Source organism: Pinus tabuliformis, chromosome X (genome assembly GCF_031772625.1).
Source record: "Pinus tabuliformis cultivar Carrire ecotype Pingquan chromosome X, CPIR1, whole genome shotgun sequence".
Classification (NCBI taxonomy): domain Eukaryota; kingdom Viridiplantae; phylum Streptophyta; class Pinopsida; order Pinales; family Pinaceae; genus Pinus; species Pinus tabuliformis.
The window spans coordinates 237,522,502-237,548,055 of record NC_142308.1 but is presented as its reverse complement, the minus strand read 5'-3'; the positions used below and the strand labels follow the sequence as shown (position 1 = coordinate 237,548,055).

At 36.9% G+C, this 25,554-nt stretch overlaps 1 pseudogene; it reads right to left on the bottom strand.

Moving 5' to 3' along the window:
* Positions 1-691: 691 nt before the first annotated feature.
* Positions 692-25,554, bottom strand: LOC149139243 (small ribosomal subunit protein eS24z pseudogene; annotated as a pseudogene).

Sequence of the window (25,554 nt, the reverse complement as noted above, 5' to 3'; positions counted from 1 at the left end):
AAACCTGATGAGTTTTTGTTCTCCAGAATTCTCAGTGCATGTGCGAGTATTTCAGCCTTGTTACAGGGAATGTAGATACATGCCCAGATTGTGAAAACTAGATTTCTAATCATAGAAATGTGTTGGTAATTCTCTTATCAAAATCTATTTGAAGAGTGGGTGCCTAAAGGATGCTCAATGAATACATTATTTGATGCCAAAAAAGGATGCGTACTCATGGACTGCCATGGTTGCAGGATATGCACAGTATGGGGATGGCAGTGGAGCCCTTAAAGTTTTTTAACAAATGCAATAGGCATGAGTAAAGACAAATAACATTACCTTTGTTTGTATATTGTCTGCTTGTAGCCATGCTGGCTTAGTGGATGAAGGTCATCATTACTTTGATGCTATGTTTTGTGATCATGGCATAATGCTCACGTCTGAGCACTATGCTTGCATGGTGGACCTTTTTGGTTATACTACGAGAATCAAGGATGTTGAAGAATTCATTAACAAGATGCTCGTTGAGCCTAGTAGAATTATATCTAGACATCTTGAGCTTTAGTGTCGACACCAGCTTCACTGTCTACACAAAATTCATTTTAGCACTCCATTTCATGTTTCCAAAAAAAGTGATGCTTCCTCGAGCAATGGTCGCCTGATTTGTGAAACATGCAATAATGCTTGTCTCGTTAAATGCAAAACCCTATCATTTATCCTTCCTTGATACATCTCCAGCATTATTCTGCTTGACTCCACAAATTTTCTTAGCTTTGTTCTTACTTTCCTTCAATTTCTTCTTGGATTTCTCTACCTTGGTTGCAAGCCCATTCCTAATAAGCCTATACTTGGCTTCATATTTCTTGGTGTGCTCGAAGTTGTCTTAAATCAAGCCAAACCTTGATGATTTTCCACCTCCAAATTGGGTTCTGAACCTAAAGACAAATATTGTCTGCGAATCGCTGACCTCATATAGCTTCACAAGCTTCTCCTTCAGCTTGGCCTTAGATACATGTGGCCTACCAAGATGAAGAACATCAAACACAAATTGCTTCCTTGATAAAAACTTGTTAGTCATGAACTTGCGAGTTGATGAGGCAAACAACTCTTTCTCCCATGTTTTGAGAGTCGTTAAGCGAGCTATGATAACATTATCTCTCTTTTAAAGTACTGTGATCTTAAAACATTGACTCGTGAGTGGTGAAGGTGGAGTGGCGATGACGATACAAAGGCGTCAAGTCGAGGCATTGGTACTGAGGCATTAGTGGACATTTCAGTAAGTCAGGAGACATTTCATCGAGTACACCAAACCAACAAGTACCTGAAGCGAAACCTCCATTCAACTTTCTCCATGTGTCAGATTTCAATTGGATTGAAAAACAAAAATGAAGAATTTGGATTGGTTGGGGTGAACAGTGTTTTCTCACCCCAAGCCCACAAAGAAAATGCCTTTCAGCGTAATTATATTTAAATTTAATAAGCTATTTTTGGGTTTTAAACTCAAAATTGTATTCAAATAATTTTCATATTATTTGTTAGATGACATATTAGAAGAAGAATATTATTTTGAAATCAATTATTGTCCACTCATTTATTTAAAAATCAAAATTCCTAAAAATTTAGACATTCAAATGGGTATAATATTTTTAAGTTTTTGAATTTAGAATGTACATATATGCCAAGTTATTTATAATTTAGTTTTGAATTATAAATAGTTGGATTAAGGATTTTAAGATTTGGATCATTCAATTTAAAGATATAAGATTTATAATTAATTGCTATAAAAAATATAAATCAATTTAGTATTTCCATTACTTACAACTAGTCTTGTCTGAATCGAATTTACTATTCTATGATATTTTGATAAGTGTTGTCGTAATATTTGGCTCCTTTTGTGCTTTACCATAGGGAAAGATGCCCCCCAGCATGGGGGATTGACCTCTCCATAGCTGCCTCTCCATGTCTTATCCTTCAATGCTCTGGTTGTGAAGAGTCATCAAGGTTGTTGTTTTCATCCCAACAAATTTGTGAAGAAACTAGAAAATATCCTACAGATTAATGTAAATATCAACCATCATGAGTCATTTCCTTGTGTTTAGTGGAATGGGAGTTGGTGCAAAATTTTTTTGGCTTCTATTTCTATATATTCTTAGTCACTACTTGGGTGAAAAAAAAATAGCGCCCCAAGACAAATGAAAGCATTTCTTCCTTATTATGTGGAAAGGGTTTTTTGTTGTTTTGTTTGAAAAGAAATAAGATAAAGATCTGATTTTTCAGACTGTGTCATACTTCATGGAAGCCTAAGGGCTATGTTGGGTGCATTTGTTAAGCATATCTTACACACCTCTTTCCCAATTTTTGATCTCTCTCTCTCTACAAACCTATGAACTTTATGTCCCAATTACCATTTTCCTTAGTTATAAGAGAAATCCTTTCTCAACATATTATTTTTCCATATATCGTTAAATATCGAATGAAGTGATGTCTTTTTTGGATGGCTAACCAAGGTAATTGTGGAAGAAATTTTTTGGTTATTTTTCTTTTAGGTGTTGCCTACAACTAGGGATTAAGGATGAGCAACTGCTACTATTAATCGTTGTTGCAAAATGAGGATTTTTTGTTATAATACGAAGTTTTTTTGTTACACTTCGAGTTGTTGTTACATCTCGAGTTATTGTTACACCACAACTACCAATGACGTGGTTGCTATCTTCAAAGACAATCGTCAAGAATCATGAATTATCTATGGACAATCAAAGGATCTCAATGGTTATGATTGTGGAGATGGTGTAACTTGAATTGGACTTTTACTAGAAAATTGTTTTTAATGCTTTCTATTTTTCTCTTAATATTGATCAGCATGAGAATCATGAGATTCTCATGGCTGATCTGTTCCCTAATTTTCGGGTCTTGTAAATTTTATAAAAATGTTTGGTTCCATGAAAATGGAATGGAAACACAAGAACATGATCGACATTTTGACCTTGTAATTTCCAGTTATTTTTAATATAGAACACTTCTGGTGATGTTCATATAGATTTCATGTTGATTTTTTAACTAGTTTCCATTTCATCCCCGCGCCTTGCTAAGGAGGAAGGGTCCTCCTCTTTAGCAGGGATTGCAATAGTAGTAGATTACCTGTTTGGTTTACCTATGAGGCAATGGGTTATAGAGCTTATCCAAAGAATCCATGAAAAGGTCAATCATTTTCCTCCTCCAAATCCCTAGAGGAACATCCCTTAGGAAATAACGTCTTTGTGTTGGAAAATTTAGGAGGAGAAAATTAAGTGAAAAATAATCAGGAAGATTAGGTCCATAAGCAATAAACCCTTGCTTCTAATGTGAACAAAAGGGAATTCAAGGATGAGTATTTATTTCACCTAGAATACCCTAAAATTCTCAAGGTGTTTCCCTTGTTGACTCGATAGATGAAAGATTTGATGGGGAAATGGTAAATGAGTTAGGGGTAAGTAAAATTCTAAAAAACATGGGAAGGAAAGAAAACAAAGAAATTTATAGTAACAAAACTAAAAAGGAAAATAATCTCGAAATGAAATCCATTCTTGAAATATCTTTATAGGTAAACCTAGCATTACTAGGAAATCCAGTGGTCTTTCCCCCACTCAAAGGGGATCCCAAATCCTACTAGTACATGATAAGAATAGTCTCCTAGAAATATTTTGGGTTAGGGAGTGAAAAAATATATATCAAAAAGTATGAAGTTTGTTTAAGCAAGAAAATCCCTTAATTCTTCTCCTCCATGAGACAAAATTGGGAGAAAATGAAGCCCTCCAAAAGCGTAAAATAATTTGTAAAAAATATCAAGATGTGGTGACTAGGCCGCGTAGGGCCTCAGGAGGATTGTGTGACATTTGGTCATATGTAATGTTTAATTTTCTTTCATCACAACGAATACAACACTAGCTAGTTATGCTCTTCCTTCATATCCCCAACAATGAGGTACATGTCATTATTAATGTTTATGTTCATGTTTCTTATCATGAAAAGAAATCAATGTTGGAATTTGTTGATTAGTAATGAGACCTCTCAGTTCAAAAGCAAGTGCATAATTGGTGGGGACTTCAATTTCATTGTTTATCCATGGAAGAAATAAGGAGGGGTTCTAGTTCGAGATCCTTTTTTGGAGCACTTTGAATAACTTTTAACAATCCATGAATTAATTAATGTTTATCAAATCCATGGAGAATGCACTTGGACTAACAAAAGAACCAGTCTTGGTCGTATTGCTAATAGTTTGGAAATAATTTTCATTAGTGAATATCTTCATCACAATTTCTCTTTCGACTTAGATATATTGGTTAGGGGGAGTCATACCATAGGCGAATTATGCTCTCCCTTAATCCTCATTAGGACTATGGCACTATCCCCTTTTTCTACAGTCCCTATTGGATGAGTTCCCATGGATCCTTTAAGGTAGTTTCCCATGCCTAGGGTAAATGAATCATGGGATTCCTAGTCTTCATATGGGAACAAAAGATAAAACTGAAAAACTGGCACTAACGAAATAGGTAAAGTAATCATACAAGGATTGCAATGTGGAAATTTATCACCACCAATAATGCCTTGAAATTTTACAAAACAAAATGGAAAATGAGTATGTTACAAGAGATCTCTTGCTAAAAGAATCTTAGTAGTTTAGTCAACTGCATAAGACTCTAAAGAAGGAGGAGGAACTCTAACATCTAAAATCAAGAAATATTTGGTTGAAGTTAGGAGATTCAAACACTAAATTCTTCCACCATCAAGCTAGGATGATGCAATGGAAGAAAAATATTAAGACCATTATGGTAGACATGGTGGAAGTGGACTGTTACAAAAGAATAAAAGAACCATCCCATGACCATTTTCCGATCTATATAAGGAACATCAACTAGGAAATTAGTTTGATCGAGAGGAATTGCTAGCTCACATTCCTCTGTTGCTTTCAAAAGAAGATAATGACCTTTTGCTCAATCTAATTACCAAGGGAGAAACCTGGAAGGAAGTTAGCTAAATGGAATTGAATAATGCCCATTTGGCTCGATTGGGCACACAAGAAGTTTCTATTAGTCTTGTTGGCATATTGTAAACTATGATTTCTATCAGATGGTGAGTTATGTTTTGAAGCAACATAAGATGGGAGGGGGGAATAACTCATCCTTCATTGTTCTCATCCCCGAAGAGGTCAACCCTTCCTCTTTTTCTCGATTATGTCCCATCTCTCTTTGTAATGTGTCCTATAACATTATCTCTAAAATAAGTGTTTTTCACCTCAAACCCGTGATTTCTAATATCATCTTAGAAATTCAAGGTGGTTTTGTGGGAAATTTGAAAATTGTCAATAAATATCATTTTAGTTAAGGATGATATTCATTCAAGCAAAATGTGAGCAAAACTAGGAAAGAAATAGGAATGGTTATTAATTTAGGCATGACTAATGTGTTTAACTGTGTGAGTCACCAATTCCTTTTTGTGTTTTCTTGGGAGGTTTGGATTTGATGAATCTTTTATCATCTCAATTGCAGCATGCATATTAGGTCCTTAGATTGGCACCTTGGTTAACGGGAGGACTGTCTAATTCTTTAAAGCATCTTGAGGACTCTGATAAGCATGGTCATTCCCCTTATTTATTTATCCTAGTAGTGGAATCCTTAAGTTGGAGACTAGAACATGAATGGAGGATTGGAGATTTACCTGGAATTAGATTCTTAGGGGTAGTGAGAAGCATAAACCACTATCATTTTGTTGATGATACCCTACTATTTGGAGGAGGCTCAATTATAATTTTCATAAGATTTAGAAATGTGTTGCACTTGTTTGCGACATTCTTTGGAGGATTGATAATCATAGGAAAAATCCAATAATACACTTGGAATATAAGAAAAGTACTTGAAATCCAACTTCTCAGGGTAATTGGCCTCCCAATTGTAGAGGCTTGGCATTAATTCAAATATTTGGTTATGCTTATTTCTCTCAAACCATTTTTTCATCTTCCTTGGGAGCTTTTTCTTTCAAATTGCAACTTAACTTTTATGCAATGGGGAGTAACTCAGCTTAATATAGCACAACGGGTCAATCTCATCAACACAATCATCTTAGTGCTTCCCTTGTTCCAATTTTTAAGCCTTCTTAGTCCTACAAGGGTGAGATCCCAAATGGCTTAGGAGATCCACAAGTTCTTATAGCAAGGCGGGAAGACGAATACGAAGAAATAACATCTGGTGAAGTGTGTAGTGGTAAATTCTCCAAAAAACCATGAAGACCATGGAATGAGGGATCCCTTCATCGTAAATGATGCAATGGTATAAAATCTATTATGTAGATAGGTCATAGAAAATATGTATTGGTGGAAGCAAGTCATTTGGAAAAAATATTCTGGTGAGGAGAGGAGAAACTATTTGGACCAAGTAGTGAGTCTCAAAAGACGCTCCTCGATTTTTAGACTGCTTATTTTTAGCTCACACTGCCATCAAATATTCTCTCTCTTGGATTCCAAGAAATTACTCTTGCATTAATCTATGAGAGGATAGAATTATGGGGCACCCAGTTCTATCCCTCCTCCCCTCCTTACTCCCATTGAGAGCTTGGTTGGTGGGTTGTCAAAACTTTATGGTCTTAAATATATCAAGATGGAATGTAGAAAGTGTTTGGAAGGCTTGGGACTTTGGTTTGATCCATCACAATATTTAAGGCTTAGTCAAGAAAATTGATCTCCTCCTCTCTGGATGTGCTTCTAAATGATGAATAAAAGAGGATGTTCAAGGTTGGGGATCTTTAGACTATTTTGCTGAAAAGGGCTATCTTGCCCTCATCTTCCCTTGTGCTCCACTTTAAGAAATAGTATGTGGAAATATATATCTAATATAATGATATTGTTCCACTGATCAATACTTTATGTTGGACGTTGGCTCATAAAAAAAAATTAACTGTGTAGAATCCGAAAAGGGGGGATTTGTAGGCCCTCTCATTACTCTATTTTCCTCTCTTAGATTGATTCTATATCTTACATATGCCTTGAATTTTCCTTCTTGCATCAAATGTGGTAGTTTATTTTAAAAGACCTCTTCCCTAGAATGGTCTGGCTTGCACACCTCTCCAACTTCTTCTCTTCTCAAGAAAATATTTACTTGGCAGAGTTCCATTAGAAGTTGGTTTTAAAAATAATATGAAAATCTCTTCCAAAGTATATCTATTGGAAAGTGTGGTAGGATAGAAATGTAACTATTTTTAAGAACTCATGAACCTCCCCTTAAATAGTTGCAACTCAAGCTATCTCTCTTCTAGAAAAACATTTTAGCTCCTAGAAATTGTCCCTTACTTTTCAACAATAGATAGAAACTCTGGAAGATATTTGGTGGAAGAATTTGGGATTATTGTTCTCGTCTCCTAAGGTAGAGCCTCATCATGAGAGTTGGTTACTACGTATCTCTTAGGAGGCGTTTAAGCATTGGGTGACCTCTTAGCACTCTTCTATTCTTAGTTTTGATGGTGCAGCGAAAAGGAATTTAAGGGTGGTAGGTGCAAGGAGGGGGGTGTTATTTTAAGCCCAATGGAAAAATAGAAACATGTTTCACTTGGAGTTTGGGGAAGGCTTATAACAATCAAGCTAAGGAATATGGTCTCTTTAAAGGGATTTGGCTTAGGAAAGCAACACTAAAATGCTTCTTATAGGTGGGGACTCTAAAATCATTACAGGCCACCTTCAGAATGGAATCAACTGTAAGGACCTTCTCCTTAATTCAATCTCCATCCAGATAAGGATTCTTCTCTCTTAACTATTTGATTATCAATGTTTCCATGTTTTGAGGCACATCAATTTCAAGGTTGATGTAATGGAAAATCAATCAATTGGACTAATGGGATGATAGTTATTAATTAATAATCAAGTTTGTTATCATCCCATTCCATGACTTCACCCTTGTCATTCAATGGTCAATTTGGTGATTGGTTTGCTTAAAAATGATAATTTCATGTCTTCAAAATGGGTTTTGGGGAGGTGGACATCCCCTCCATCCACGTGTCTCACGTGCAAGCTTATTATAGTTTGGTACTCCCTTGGTTTCAGAATCGTCCACAGGAGGAGGGACTAGGTATTGATTATCGTGGGGGCAACGGAGGCATATTTAATTCTATATTAAATGGACATGGCTGGGAGATTTGATTTTGCCTATCTGCAATGATTCTACAACCCCTCACCATCCTTTAGCAAAAATTGTTTAAGCATCGATTGAGTTAACTCATACTTCAAATTTTGGAGGTGATGTTTGTGTATCAAGACAAATGGTGGTAGTTGGATTTTTTGGAAACCCAAGAGAATCCAGAATTGCAAAATTCCTCATGGGATCTATTAGATAAAATTTGTTATCAATTATTCACTCCCGGATGTGACGACTGTTATTTATGGCTTTTGTTTTCCTTCACATTCCTAGTTTTTCAATTTAAATTAGCTCCATTTTGAGAGGGTGTCAAATATCTCCAATCAATGGTTGCATGCGGGGATTGTTGTGTCCTCCCCTTGTGTTTTTTCTAATTCCCATGTGAATCTTTGGTATATCGTGGATTGTCTAATTTCATATGCTTTGACTTTAGTTAAGAAGAAGAAGGATTCATTTTTCTTATGACAACATGATAGAATTGTAGTGAATTCACTATGTTAGTACGTTGGGGTTCTTTTGAAATGTTGGCCTCCTATGGTTGGAGTTTCTATTTTGAATTAGTCTACTTTGAATATTGATTTAGTAATTGCCTTCCTAGTTTTTAAATTTGTGATTCAGGTAATTAGGCATTTTTTCGTCACCATTTGTCTCCTTTTGTATGATTTCTTCTCTCCTACCTTGAGTTTGGGAGGGGGCATGACTAGTTCTCTTCCAATGTTGTTTTCTCAAGGCTAGGAGTTCTCGGGTCCCAGTGATCGTCCTTCTATGGGAAAGGGGGTTCATCTTTTTTTGGGTGTCTAGTCTCATTGGAGGGTGTTGGGATGCAATGTCCCCTCTACCTGTGCTAAGGAATATAATTTTTATCGAACTGGTCCTTTTAACTTGGCTTCTGCAAGGTGTTGGAGAAAACAATAAAATATTATCCTGCTTGTTAGTTGGTCAATATTCTTTCCTTTCTTCTATCATTTGGATGGTGAATCTAGACCTTGGGAAATCTCCTCCACTATAGTGGGAAGAGTTTATAAAGTAATTGTAACAAGAATGATTGCATCTCCAACTTCATCATAACCAAATTGCTTCAAATTTCAATATTTCTATGGAGTTATTGATTGAACACAAGGTCAAATTGCAAAGTCTAGAGGATGAAATGACAACCCTTTATTGACAACTGCATTAACTTCAATTTACTACAGGTTGGCTTCAACAACAGGGTCTTTCTTCGGTTCATTTGTTTTCCTCGGCCATGAGATGCCTGCTAGATTTGGATGCTCCCCTCAATGATGAGTTAGAATAAGGAAATGATGCACGCCACCCTTCCCTTGTGCAACACATATAAAGTTTAAATATATTTATATTTTAGGGGTTTTATTTAGAGGAACTATGTTTCTAGATGTATTAGTTTTTCTTTGGTTGTTGTTCTTAGAAAACCTTATCTCTAACAACCAACTCTATTTTTGTAATCTACAGTTTCTCAAAAATAAAAATTAATTTTAATAAAATATTCATAATTCTAATTAAAAAAAAAAACATTATCAATTAAAAATCAAACTTAAATTAGTAGTTAAAAACCCAATTTTACAGATTAACTATTATATTATATTACAACTCAATGAAAAAGCTATAATCATAATCTTAACATTTATTTAAAGAAATGATTAACTCTATTTTTATATAATAAATAATAATGCCACTTTGTTTTCTAATCTATTATTACACTAATAAATATAAAATATCTTATATTACAACTCAATGACAAAAACTATAATCATAATCTTAACCTTTATTTAAAAAAATGATTACCTCTATTTATAATATTATATAATAATATCACTTTGTTTCCTTTATCTATCATTATACTAATAAATATAAAATATAAAATATCATAGTTTGTTTCTTTTATATATGATAAAAAAATAACGGTTAACTAAATGCTTTTTCATCTTATGAGTTAAATACCACATTATTTTTATGTGGTGAATAAAAAAAATAAACCATGGTAAACGAATGATTAATAATGCTAATATCTGCCTAACAAACCAACTCGCTTATTCGGTCTCGATCAAACCCCTCACCCATGAAAAAAATGCATTTACCCAAGCTCGGTGCTGGGCTAACTATCTCTATCCTATCACTGAATTGTGTTTATTTTACTGTTTGTTTCGTGTAATTACTTTTTAGTTTTGTAACAATTATTATTATTTATAAAATTTTAATTTTATTATTATTATTTATAAAATTTTAATTTAATTATCAGTGAATAGTAAAGATTTAATTATTTTAATTTTTTAATAATAATAATATATTAGAAATTAAGATTTTAGATCTAAGATTTTTGTGATCTACAATGTAGAATTAAATAGAAGTAAGTTTTTTGGATTAATCACATTGTTAGGATTTGTTCGAGGTTTCGAACCAAACCACATTAGTTGGTTCAAAATGTCGACCAAATCTTAACAATTTGATTAATCCAAAAGACTTACTTCTAAGTTAAGATTTATCTCAAAAGTAATTATGTTCTTAATATTTTTAATTAAATTGATTAATTAAAAATAATGTTATATGTAAGTGCCATATAACGGTGATGGTTTTGGGTATCTGGTATTAATAAGCCATATAATAACAAAGCCTATTGACAAATTAAGAATTTTTATAATAAAGTAAATGTGAATCTTCATAATTAAAAATATTGTAACAATTTCTTTTCAAATGTATATATATTTATTTTTTTCATAATAATAATAATAAGTTAACTTAAAATTATTAATTAATTAATTTTTGAAATTTTTTTATAACTATGCCAATATGTGTTGCTTTTGAATCACTTCACCTGACATTTTCGTCTACCGTTTGTATATGTTGGAGACCTCTGTCCAATAGCTCTACATTTGTTCCTTTTGCCTCTATCATGACATATGTCTCATGGTCTGAGGAAAGTTTGTGGTAATTACAAAAAATAAGCTTGAGGTAATGATATCGTGGGTAATGTAAAGGATATGTCAATACTTGATGTAACTAACACCCTGCAAAGTAGGAGTAAGTTAATGTCAATTTCCATCAACAAGAGCTCTTTCGAGAGATTCGAACTCCATCTTATTCTGTACTTTTCTATTGGATCTGGGCTACTATGATAACTATGTGTGCATCCCTTGAAAGAGGAGACTACAAGTGAGTTTCGCCATGGCCAACCAGTGGACAGTTGGAAACTAGCATGGTTTGAAATAACAACTCAAGCTACCTTGATTGTTGTCACTCTTCATGGAATTGCTTGGAACAGTCTGCTGGAGCGCTATTTAAACCTTGATAGAGTCCTTTAAGTTTAATATCAAATTGTATTTTCTTCAAGATGGAGAGTTGTGTTACTTGAAGAGTGTCGTTCCTACTTAACTGTGCATTCCCAATCAACATGTCATAAAGAACGTGGCAACAATGAACATTCTAGAGCCGCAAATTGTTATAGTTAAAGTGTTGGTATGATTGGACCTGCTTCAAAATGTGGCGACTTATGGGTGGGTAAGAGGGGATTTCCCCTCAAGAATCAAGGATATGCCTTCACGGGCTCATGACCAATATAAAGGAAGATCAAAAAATGGACCTTGGTACAACTCATTGAACCACCCGACCACAACAAGGGTATTTCCAGCTCTAGCAATGAGCTTCATCTTATGATTAGATTTAATCCCCAACCCATACATAACAGGATTCATTGGACCAACAATATGTTTTTAGGGTTGGGGTTTAAATTGCTTAAGTATTTGAGGTTGGATTTTGCTTCTAGAGTTTCATTATTGACAAGGAAATTTCTTGATAAGATTAGACGAAACGTGGAATTTACTGAACCAGATTTGTTGTGGGCATTTGAACATATTTAAAGATATTACTTCAATGTCAGTTATCTATATCCATTATATATATTTTCTTGAATAACATAAACTTACTGCCTTTATCATATAACCATTATATATATTTTCTTGAATAACAGAAACATGTTGCCTTTATCATGTCAAATTGTGATGCTTCTATATAAGCACGTTGTTGGGTTGATATACAAATTGTTCCATTTATTTGTATTTGGAGAGTGAATTGATATCCAATGGGTTTCCCAATGAGAATATAATTAGAGTGGACGCATTAGGAATTTTAGCACGATTCAATTTTTAAAATTTAAAATGTATTTGGATTGTGCATTTGATTGGTTCATGTTTTTATTGCATCACATCCACATAACCAAAGTAGTGGAACAACCTATCATAGGGAACATCGATAATATGCAACCTAATAGCTCGATATGCAACACATTAACCCGACATGCCTTCCAGGTAAAAATATAAGACTTCCTAGACCAACATGTTCTGTACGACTTCTAGCTATGTGGTTTTCAATACATATATAGATTCCATATGTCAAAAATCCAAAGGTTTGAGAGGGTTGGAAAGGAGCAACTTGTATATTAAGGTTTTCTCCATGATCATTAAGTTGAAGCATAGGAAGGTTCGAGGAGAGAGGAGGTAAAAGATCAAGTCAACTTGTGGCCCAAGCTCGTGAGGACAAAGATCTTGCGCTGACTTACCCAGAGCAAAAACAAGTTTTACAGGTCTTCAATAAGATTCAAGTTTTGGAGAGTTGTATTGTGGTATGATGAGTTGTGGTAAAATATCTTGTGCATAAAATGACTATGAGGCATCTCAAAGGAATGGTAAGCAACTATAAAAAATACCATGATCATGGAAATTAAATGTTAGTTATGCAGTCATTTTTTAAAACAAATACCATGCTCATGGAGATTGAATTTTTGTTTTGCAGTCCTTTTTTTTTAAGTATTTAATTATATGTATAGTAAATATGACAAGAAAAGGACAATGATAAAATGTGTAATGCAATCTATTTATGAGCTTCTTTCTTGTCTAGACCTAATAGATAGTATAACCCTAAACAAGTGTATTTTATCTTTTCAAAATAGTCCCCACACTAGAAATGCAACCTACAATATAAATTATATGATCCATTTTGTCAGATTCATCTTTGATAGGATGTCTCGAACATTAATTTTAAATGAAGGAACAATTTTATGGATAAACCATTGGAAAAGGGACACTCAAGATATATCATGCCAATCATGATGTTTCACAACTTTTTAAAATCTTATTATTGAAAATTACTACAATTTTTTTTATTAATTATAAAGAAATAAATCCTGGTAGGAGTTGTACCAAGGTATGTTGAGTTCCCGAGGTAGTTTAAACAAATGTTTAATACGGAAAGAGTTTCTCATAGAGAATCCAGATTCTCTCCATCTCAAAAATATTATTTATACATACAAGCATTCTCCTACCAGAGGATTCTTAAATTGGTGTTGTAATGCTCAATAAACAAGGCTCAAGAATTGCTCCAAAAAATTAGGGAAACAATGTCTGCACTCTTCTCACACTTGTAGAGCTTCTGCAATGATCTCAACTCATCAAAATTCCACTTCAATACCTTATCACCAAAGGAGGCAGGTCTTGAAAGAAGCAAGATCTTCATTGTTGGGTTTATTACCACTCAATCACATTCATTTTTTCAAACAAATCACCCCTTCCATCCAATGTAATTCTTAGACGTTTAAATTGGCTAACATAAACCAAAAGGCAGTGGCCAACATATTTAGCCTTTAAAAGCCAGAACATTATAAATATAAAGAAAAACCAAGACAATTCTCTACATCTCACATTCTCCTATCCTCCTGAATACAAAAAACAAGTTGGAATCTTTCATACAACCTGAAGATAATAATGGAAAATCACAAACTAATCTGTTGTATTATAGTCCCATATTGTGCATAAGCTTAAAAGTTTTCCAAATCTATATTATACCCTGAACTATAATTATGTTATCTTACCAACATGTAATTCGTGTTGCTTCTTTATATTTGGCACTGTGTCAATAGTAACGTCAGGCTCGATATTTTTCCAAGAGCATCATGATCCAGGTGAATATTGGTGGCCACCTGCCAAGTCCACCTGGACCCCCACCATTGTCTTTCTCAGCATTTTCAGTTTCCTTAATTGTAGCACAACTTACTATTTTTAGCAGTTTTTCGGGTCCTGAACTTCCGGAGCCGTTTTCAGGCCCTAAACGACGTTTTTTTGGGGAATCCGGGGGCAACACGAGTCCATGGAATGGACTGGTGTTGCCCATTCCAACAATGATAGTGCTCGGATAGATCTTTCTAATGAGCTATTGTACGCGTCAAACAGAGATCATATGCCAAAGTTACGACCCCGGGAAGTTGATGTACCAACTTACCCCCAAACGGGGCCCACAGTTTGGCGTTTCATCTCCTAGGGTTAGGTTTTGGAATGTTAAGGGTTTTTCCATTGTTTCTCAACAATAAATAGGCCTTCAAGCCTCATTGTAACACAGTTCAGAGGCATGTAGCCATCACATCTCTTCTCAGAGATAAGCTACTATCGCCCTAGCTAGTTTATTTCCATTTCTGTTTGTAAGCATATTTCAGTATTTTCCATTAATGAAATGAAGTATTATTTCCGCTGCATCTTTGTGTATATGGTTATCTCTGTAATTTGTTGCGTTCCTGTTTAAATCCGGATCAGTGGTATCAGAGCGGTCTCCTTTTTCTCTGCTTTTCTTTGCATGTCCCCAACAAGGTCGGGATATAAGGAGTTAGGGCTTGAACTAGTTGAACCTTTGCAAGACCAGCCTCGCAAATCCCGACGGCCTCCCATGGCAGACGAGGGGGGAGGAGATCCCATCAAAATCTTGCTCGAAGAAGCGCTCGAGTGACAACGGAACGCGATGATGGACAGCTTTGCGCAGATCCTTCAGCGGCTACCCAGAAGTGGCGCATCGGCTTCCAGCAGCTCCTCTGGTAACGCCACACCCTTTAAGGTACAAGTTAATTTTGAAATCCCCATATTCGAGGGTCAGATAGACGCCGATGCTGTAGATAAATGGTTAAATCTGCTAGAGGGTTATTTTTCTGTTCATGAATTTTCGAGTCGGGAAAAGATTGTTTTTGCTCTTCTCAAAGCAGCCCCCCACGTCAAGGACTGGTGGGAAACCTACTGCGAGCAGAAGGATGAAAGTACTGGCTCACTATTTTCAGCCGCACCCACCTGGGATTCGTTCCGGGATGCCATCAAGGAGCAGTACTACCCTGTCGGAAGCTATGAGGATGAATACATAAAGTGGACCACACTGCGGCAGGGAAGGGACCAAGATGTGCCGGAGTTCACCAATCTTTTCCATACCCTTCGCACAAAGTTGGGTATCAAGGATTCAGAGCAACATTTGATACTCAAATACCGTGGCTGCCTGCACAAGTACATCCAGGAAGAAATACAGTTCCTAAACATCCCCTCGCTCGGCGCAGCATACCGGTATGCCGTCAAGGTCGAGCAGAAGTTTAAACAAAAGAAGCGAGACTTTGGATCTGCGAATCCAAAGCAGGGGAAAGGTGCCCCTAAACCACAGAACAAAGGACAAAGCCAAGGCGGGACAGCCCAAGACAACCAGCCGAAGCTGCAAGCAAAGAGCAATGCCGCGAAGCCGAGAAAGGACACTGGAAAATGGTGCGAGTTCCATAAGAGCTCCACTCACAACACAAGTGAGTGTCGGGCCAAGCAGTCACTGGTGGTTGAGCTAAAGGTTTCAGAATCAGATGCATGTTCCGACTCTGAGTCAGAACCCGATAAGGGGTATGAAAAAGGGAAGCAGATCATTGATGCGGATCCCAGCGCCACTGTTGCTACAGCAAAGATCCAGAAAAATGAACCCGAAGATCCAGAGGAGGAGGAGCGTCTCTTCCACTCCCAGATGTGGGTAAAGGGCTCCCCGATACAGTTCATTGTTGATAGCGGGAGTCAAAAGAACCTCATTTCGGCAGAGGTCGTGAAGCGGTTGGGCTTACCGACCACAGCACATCCACAACCATACACCATTGGGTGGCTTCACCAAGGGCGAGATCTTCGCGTGAGCCAGCAGTGTCGCCTTCCATACAACATCAAGCCCTTCACGGATGAGGTATTGTGTGACATTGCTCCCCTTGAAGTTTGTGATGTATTACTAGGACAACCATACTTGTGGAAGCGACATGCTGTGTATGAATCAAGGCCCCGTGCTGTTATTATTACATTGGGAAATAAGTTGTTCAGGATACCAGAGGTAGCACCACCTGCCGCCATCTCTTTGATTACTGCAAAACAATGCAGTAAGATCATTTCCAAAACCAGGAAATTTGTTTTCCTGATGATACGCCCTCAAGGGAAGAAGAAGACAGTGGCCACGGCCTCCAAACGGGGTCCCTCTGCACGGCAGCTACATATGGACAAGATTGTGGAGGAGTATGAAGACATCTTCACCTCCCCGGCAGGGGTTCCTCTGCACTGTCAAGTCAAGCACTCCATCGATCTGACCCCAGGTGCGCCGCTACCCAATGGACCAATTTATCGGCGCTCCGTTCTGGAGAACAATGAAATCAAGAGGCAGATTCAGGAGCTCATGCAGAAAGGTCACATCCGTCCGAGTTCTTCGCCCTGTGGGAACCCGATAGTGTTGGTACAGAAGAAGGATGGGACGTGGAGACTCTGTATTGACTATCGGGTGCTGAACAAGATCACTGTTCGTAATAGGTACCCGATCCCGCGGATTGATGACCTCCTAGACCAACTAAAGGGGGCGAAATATTTCAGCAAGATCGATCTGAAGTCAGGATATCACCAGGTACCAATTGAACCCTCAGATGTGTGGAAGACTGCCTTCAAATCCAAGGAGGGCCTCTTCGAATGGTTGGTCATGCCTTTTGGATTGACGAATGCCCCTGCAACCTTTATGAGGCTAATGGATGACATCTTGCGGCCATTCACCAACTCCTTTGTAGTAGTATACTTGGATGACATTCTGATCTTCAGCCAGAGTTGGGAAGAGCACCTCCAACACATCCGACAGGTTCTCCAAACACTGCGGCAACACAAGCTATGTGCCAATTTGGAGAAATGCACTTTTGGCATGACCGAAGTTCAGTATCTGGGATACATCATTGATGAACAGGGGGTGCATGTCGATCCAGCCAAGGTCCAAGTCATTCGGGATTGGCCCTCTCCAACCACTCTAACAGAGCTCCGCAGCTTTCTAGGTCTTGCCAACTTCTACCGCAGGTTTGTGTTGGGATTTTCTCATATTTCTTGGCCCTTGAGTCAAGTCACCAAGGGCGGGGCGAAAGCAAAATTCTTTTGGTCTGAATCTCAACAGAAGGCATTCAGGGAGTTGAAGGATCGCCTCTGCACGACACCAGTGCTCGCGTTACCAGATTTACAACAACCATTTGAGGTCGAGACAGATGCCTCTGACTATGCTATTGGGGCAGTCCTTACTCAACATGGACATCCAGTGGCATATCATAGTGAAACACTTTCAGACACAGTCCGGAAGTACCCCACTTATGATAAAGAGATGTATTCCATTGTACAGGCCTGCCGACAATGGAAGCATTACATTTTGGGGAAGGAAACGGTCATCCACACAGACCACCGACCTCTGCAGTTCATACAGACCCAAGGGAAATTGCAGAATGATCGCCATCAGAAGTGGTCTACATACCTGCAACAGTTTCACTTGAATATCAAGTATAAAAAGGGCAGCACCAATAATGTGGCAGATTGCCTCAGTCGACCACCGATCATGGCGCTAACCACCGTGCTCAACTCTTGCGGGCACGAGACTTCTGATTGGCCACTTCTCTACAAAAGCGACCCAGAATTCGGCCACACATACCAGACACTCTTGGAGGGTCGGCAGGTTACAGATTTTCACCTCCAAGATGCCCTATTATGCCACCTCGGTCACCTTTGTGTTCCTTCAAGCGAGCGTGCCAAGATGATTTGGGAAGCACACTACAGTCGGGCTGCTGGGCATTTCGGGGTCGAGAAAACAGTGGCAGTACTGCAAAACTATTTCTATTGGCCGAATCTTTGACAGGATGTTGGGAAGTACATCCAATCATGTACTGCCTGTGCCATTGCCAAACCGACCATTAAGAAGCAAGGCCTCTATACCCCGTTGCCTACCCCTAGTCGACCTTGGGAATCCATCTCCATGGATTACATGTCAGGCCTTCCTTCCACTAAGCATGGAAATGATTGTGTTTTTGTGGTCGTCGACAGGTTCTCAAAGATGGCCATTATGATGGCCTGCAAGAAGAATATCACAGCAGAAGCCACTGCTAAACTCTTCTTTGAACGAGTGTGGGTGCACTTTGGGATCCCACAGTCTATCATCTCAGATCGGGACAGTTGGTTTCTCAGCACCTTTTGGTCCAGTCTCTGGTCAATGCTGGACACCAAACTCACGAAGTCCACAGCCTTCCATCCTCAAACTGATGGCCAGACAGAGGTTGTCAATAGGATGATTGTGCACATTCTGCGCATGTATAACTCAAAGCATCCACGCACATGGGACGAGAGCCTCCCCTACGTTCAGCACAGCTACAACTGAGCTCTTCACAGCTCCACTGGCCATAGCCCTTTTCAGGTGGGTTTGGGATTCCAGCCACTATGCCCCATTGATGTGGCCATGCCACTTGCAGCTACTCACATGAATTCAGCTCATGTCCAGTCCGAAACAGATAAGGCCACCAGCTTCATTGAGCGCATCCAACATATTCGCCAGCAGGTCCATGACATTCTTGAGAAATCAAATGCCAAGTACAAGCAGCGACATGATCAACATCGGGTGCCACACAAGTTTCAGGTGGGCGACAAAGTTTGGTTGCATTTGCAAAAGGAACGCCTTACTGGAGCCTATCGGAAATTGAGACCACTCCGATATGGTCCTTACACCATTACTAAGGCTATGGGAGACAATGCATTTGAGCTCAGCATTCCCCCATTCCTTGGCCTGCACCCAGTATTCAATGTGGACCGCCTTCGGCCATACTTTCCACCATTGCTAGACACATCCGACATTGCAGAACAGCTCAAACCCACAGAATTAAATCCAGATTGCATGGAACAAGCTGCAACTGATCGGATCATGGACACACAGATCAAGAACACTCGCCAACAGAATATCCAACTGTATCGAGTTGTCAAAGCGGGCCAACTCCTTCAGCAGGGCAAGTGGCTCACCAGGGAACAAGTTCAGCAGAAGTTTCCTCATCTCATGGAGGAGCTCAACGCAATGGGGACCATTGCTTCCTAAGGGGGGAGGAATGATCCAGGTGGATATTGGTGGCCACCTGCCAAGTCCACCTGGACCCCCACCATTGTCTTTCTCAGCATTTTCAGTTTCCTTAATTGTAGCACAACTTACTATTTTTAGCAGTTTTTCGGGTCTTGAACTTCCGGAGCCGTTTTGAGGCCCTAAACGACGTTTTTTGGGGAATCCGGGGGCAACACGAGTCCATGGAATGGACTGGTGTTGCCCGTTCCAACAATGATAGTGCTCGGATAGATCTTTCTAATGAGCTATTGTACGCGTCAAACGGAGATCATATGCCAAAGTTACGACCCCGGGAAGTTGATGTACCAACTTACCCCCAAACGGGGCCCACAGTTTGGCGTTTCATCTCCTAGGGTTAGGTTTTGGAATGTTAAGGGTTTTTCCATTGTTTCTCAACAATAAATAGGCCTTCGAGCCTCATTGTAACACAGTTCAGAGGCATGTAGCCATCACATCTCTTCTCAGAGATAAGCTACTATCGCCCTAGCTAGTTTATTTCCATTTCTGTTTGTAAGCATATTTCAGTATTTTCCATTAATGAAATGAAGTATTATTTCCGCTGCATCTTTGTGTATATGGTTATCTCTGTAATTTGTTGCGTTCCTGTTTAAATCCGGATCACATCAACACACAAATTAAATGAATCCTTCCATTCTTTTCAGAAGAAATAGCGAAAACAACAACCGAAATTATATTAAAAGGAAAACCATGAGTAGTCTTCATTTAGTTCTTAGCAAAGAAACTTACAAATTGATCAATTGTGGGGTGAAGCCACCAGGTGGTGATAGCTTTTATGGTTGCAATTGCTTCTAGTGCACCAATAACAACAATACAATTACCATCATAGATTGTAAAAGTAAACCATATTTAATGTTAGAAACATATATTCTGTATGCACTAGAAAGAATGGCACAATATTTAGAGAAAATAGAAATCATTTATTAAAAAGGTTAAATGTACTCGTTGAAATGCTGTTATTAAAGGTTGTATATACTTGTTGAAATTAATTTTGATGAATTTCAAAGTACTGAGAAATTGTAGTGTCTATATTGAGTGGTGTTCTTTTATAGTTTTGTAATTTCTTCAATATTGAATATGAAGTTGATACACATGGAAAAAATATTTCAATCATTATTTTAAATAAATATTTCAATATCTGTATGCCTATCTTTCAACATGAAATTGTCAATGTGACACACACACACACACAAGAATAAGCCTAAATACATGTTAACTATAAATTTATCATACACGGGGATCAAATACCTTTAGGTGAACTCTACACTCTTAAGGGACGATGAATCTGATATATCTCTGATGCTTTTGTTTCGATGAATGGTCCTCAACTGAATCGTGACATTGATCGAGACACACACACACACACACATATCGATTGTGATAGAAAATTCAATAGCTTTCCCATCCACCTTCGTCATATCTTTGTTGGCTTCTACCACTTCATCATTGTAGTATGAGGATTGGCGAAGACAAAAAAAAAAGGATACATCTGCAAAAAAAGGAGCTAATGAAACAAGAGAAGGAAGAATTAGTGGTTTGGGTTTCATCATTGGTTTTTGATGGAGTTCCACCACCCTGACCTTGTTTGTATCATCAATCAACATCAATTCTCTCTTGCCTGGTATTAGATGTATCTAGGGTAATATTCCAATTCCCCACTAAAAGAAATTTTTCTAAGCAAGTTAGAAATCTCATCCTAACCAAAGATGCTTAGCTCTCAAGGGCTTCAAAGAAAATGTGAATTTTAACAAGCCAAAAAGTGGAATAAATTAGCATTGTAACCCACAAGTTTGCAGAAGCTTCTTAAAAGCATACATAAAAGAAAGCCAATGTTTAAGGACTTATGCTTCATTCAATAATCTCTATACAGAACAAACAAAGTTTTGAAGTTACACAATGACTAAATTTAGCCCAATTCAATCTTCCTATACACATTGATTTTAATCATTCACTATCCAATAGGCATGCTAATCACTAAATGAGAAATGGCTTCTTTAACCTATCACGAGTTTGTTGACATCAACTATTGGAAATAACATATGTTATTCGATTAAAGTTTGTTGAAACATCATCTTACAAAGATTTTCATGCAAGTTCATTATTTCATGCTTTTGCGTTACTTTATTGCCTTTTTGCCTTTAATATGGGAGCATGTGGTTTTCAAGCCAACAATTGCATTTTTAGAAGCATATAGTCAAAGACGTTGAATTAAATTAATTATTCATGAAATTCCTTTGAACATTGACCGACTTTATGGAGTCCATTATAAAAAACTATGGATTGTATCATTGTTCACTTGGCAAGGCTAGTTTTCCTCTTATTTATTTTTATATTTTAGTAAATTAGTTAGTTCTGGAAATTAGTTTAGGTCCAGAGATCTCATATATTGTAAAGGAAAATCATTTCTTTTTTCTATACATATTTTGTTTAACTGTTTTTGGTAACTAATAATGTAACTTTAATATATTAATTACTATTTACTTGTTTATAGAAACCAAAATACATTTTTTTCAATTTAATAATTTTATCCACATTCTTTTACTCTTTTCCAATAATTACTATTGCAAAACAAATTATAAATTTTGATAATATCTTTCATATTAATCACATTTCATATTGTTGATCAATTTTTCGAACTAACTAATCTATTTTTTCCCAAAAACAAAAGTGAAAAAATTAATCTATCAACTAATTTAAATAACAAAAATACCGACCAACTTTGTCCACACCTTGCTTATATTGATCGGGAATGTAATACATAAACCATCCCTTATATTAGTCAGATATGTAACAGGTAACTTCGACTTTAGTCGCTTGCTTCATAGTCACCATCTCTACTCATGCCACCTAATAATTAATTGAAGAAAATCAAGTCACAGCAAGTTAAGAAGCGTGGTGCCAGGTGGTAACGCAACCTGCCTTCCTGTTCGTATCTTTGGAAGGTAGTCAGTTTGTTGGCTATGTATCCATTTTTTGCTTATTAATACGAGAAAGACGAGAAGTCAGACAATTAAGAACTAAGAAAATTATAGGTCCGATAGACCAATTTGATCTCAATAGACGTTAACCACCATCACCACTGCCACCAACAAAATTGTCCAAAAAACATTGAAACGTGGATAAAGGTCATTGTTACGATTGTTGCATTTATCCAGCGAGGTGGAGTTAAATTATTTGAAGTTTTATTTTTTTCCATTTAATGATAATTATTGAAATATATTTCTACACATATAAATAAATTTATAATTTAAATTTATAAAATTTAAATAAAATATGAAAAAAATAAAACTTTAAAATTAAATAATTTAAAAACTATATTAAAAACTAAAAAATAATTTTTATTTTAGAAAATTTTGTTTTGAAATTGTTTCCATAAGATTCTAAATAGTGGTTAAAATATATTGATGATAAATATATAATAATAACATATATAATCATATTATTAAGTGTGATTGATATACATAAACATCAATAATTATAGATTTATTATTAATATTAATATTAAATTTAATAAATATATAAATATAATAATAACAAATATATTATAAAATATTATTATTTTTATATTTTAAATATAATAAAAAATACAACCATTATAATAATGACGATTTATAATAAATATTATTATATTATAATAATTTGAAAATATTATAGATATTGAACAGTAAGAAATTTTTTTGGTATAAATCACATTATTAGAGTTCCAATATAATTTATCATGAAGACCAGCACCAGATCTTGATATCAAGTTATTAATTTTTTACCAAAAATAACCTTAAACTTTTTTATTACTTTTTATGATATAGATTATGGAAACCTAAAACCTAAATTCAATTATAGATATTATCAAAACTGATCAAACTTAATAAATTGGACTTAACTTCAATAGAAACTGTATTCCAAGTTAAAATTCCCGCCCCATTGAGAAATTTACCAGTACTTTTTCGTTCCACGCCAATTTTAAAACGACCTTTATCCTCGGAAAAAGCAATAAAAAAAATGAAACTTTCTGGGAATTCCCTCTTGATTAAAAAAAAAAAAAAAAAAAGTGTTCAGGAAAAACCAATCGGGAAAGGCGAACTTGCTAGGAAAGCCATCCGATTTATTCGGAAAAGGTAACTGAGACGTACCCTGACGCGGCAAATTTGCATGTTCGGCCAAAAATGACCGAAATCTGGTCAAAAAAATTACAAAAAATCTAAAAAAGTAAAGGGAAAAGGAACGTACTACTGACCAGGAAAATTTGCCCGGACGGACAAAAATGACAGGTTAGACTACAGCAAAAAGGCCACCAGCCTGAGTTGAATTCAAGTGCCCGACCCCTAAAGTGGTTCTTGCCATCTTGCTTATATACATTTCCTCTTCTTTTTCATCTATTCTTTGCCGCGTCTCTACCTCTTTCCTATCACTATGTTCATCAACCGCTGTTGGATTTCAGTTCCCTCAGCGCCATTGATCTTTCTGATCTTTTACTGTCCGTGCCCTACTATAACTTCATTGGCGTTATTTACAGTGTCTGTCATTCAATGGACATAGTGTTTGGGTTCAAATTCACATCTATGGATCTGCACGGCCGCTTCTCTATTTCTCTTGACAATTTGTAGTTCCTTCCATTGCTTGATCTTTCGGGATATGCGGTAGCGTTCAAAGTGACTTCCAGTCATTCATGTCTTTCGAGTTATCTGGAACGAAAGCGCCTTCGTGAAAGGTCAAGTGAGAGGAGAAATGAAAAATTGTTGTGAGAGGGAGAAATGGGTTCCTGCAGATCCATTGATGCCGGTTTTAGAGCAACCACTCTCCCGTCCACCGAAGGAGGGTTGCTGGGGTTAACGCCATAAGAGTTGTACAAATGCACGGCCACACTAGAATCAGCGATGGACTCGTAAGGTTCAGAGACGGTGAGGGTTTTGAAAGCCAATGAAGGTTGCCGATATTGTGGTATGAGAGAGCTAGGGAAAAATGAAATAAAGAGAAGGAATAATATACAGTGGGAGACTGAAGAAAAGGTGTAATAACCCCAGTAAATGTAAATGTGAATTTTACTATGGTTAAATAGTAATTGTTGTTTATGTTAAAAGAAACAAAACTGTGAGAAACTATATTATTGAATAAAGTAAATATTTTCTTGAAATGCTGGCAGCCTCTGGGAGGTGAATTTCAAAGAAAAAGATCAGTTGTCATAACTGATTGGCACTGCCCTCCCAAACAGGAAAAAGGTCCTGGATGTAGGGAGGAAGTTCTGTGCTGTTGGGACAGACAGAAGGGATTTTCTCTGAGAAAAAAGAGGAAAAAGAAACACAAGAAAAGAGAAGGTTAAGTCTGGTAAGGACCAGATAACCAGGCACAAAAGTGCACAGAATCTTGTTGAGGGCTTGAGGCCTGCAAGATGGCTCGGGGGGAGAAAACCATCCGAGGGTTGGATCTCAAGGCTGGGTGGAAGAGCATAATCAAGGTACAAAGACTTGTTTAGATACCTGCTCCTGATTCTGGTGAACCAGGTACGGTTTCTATTTACAGAGTCTCTGTTGAAATTAAAAGAGAAAGGTGCATTAAGAACTACAGTGATTAGTTGATACTGTGTTGTTCTAGGATTACCTTTACTGTAAAAGCATAGCTGTTTAGATATAGTCTGAATAAAGATAGACTGTGAATCGTATAGTTGTCTAGACATAATCTGAATAAAGACAGGCCGTGAATGGCAAACTGTCTAGATATAAACTGAGTAAAGATAGGCTGTGAATGTTAGACAAGAACCAAAACCTGCTAACTGATATTAAAACTACATGGGTTTAGCTCCCAGATAACAGCAGAGTATATACTTGACTAGCATAGTACAATACAGACAGGGAGGAAAAGATTGTCTCACGTAAGTAAACGAGTAACAGGTCTAGTTGCTAGAAGATTGCATGCGAACCAAGACTAGTCTTAAATCATGCTAATATGAGAAGAAGCTGAAACATGAAAGCCTGAGTATGGATGCTGGCGGTAGGTCCAAGATTAATACTTTTAACAGGCCGGAAACAAAAACATTTATAGCTGTAAATACGATTGAAATGCTAGAGTTTAGTATAACATCTAGATAAAAAGGGAAAACACAAATACGCTACTAACATACAGAACGGAAAACCATGTCTTGACTGTGCGGCCTGCCATAGGAAGTAGCCAGATTCATAGCTACTGTCAT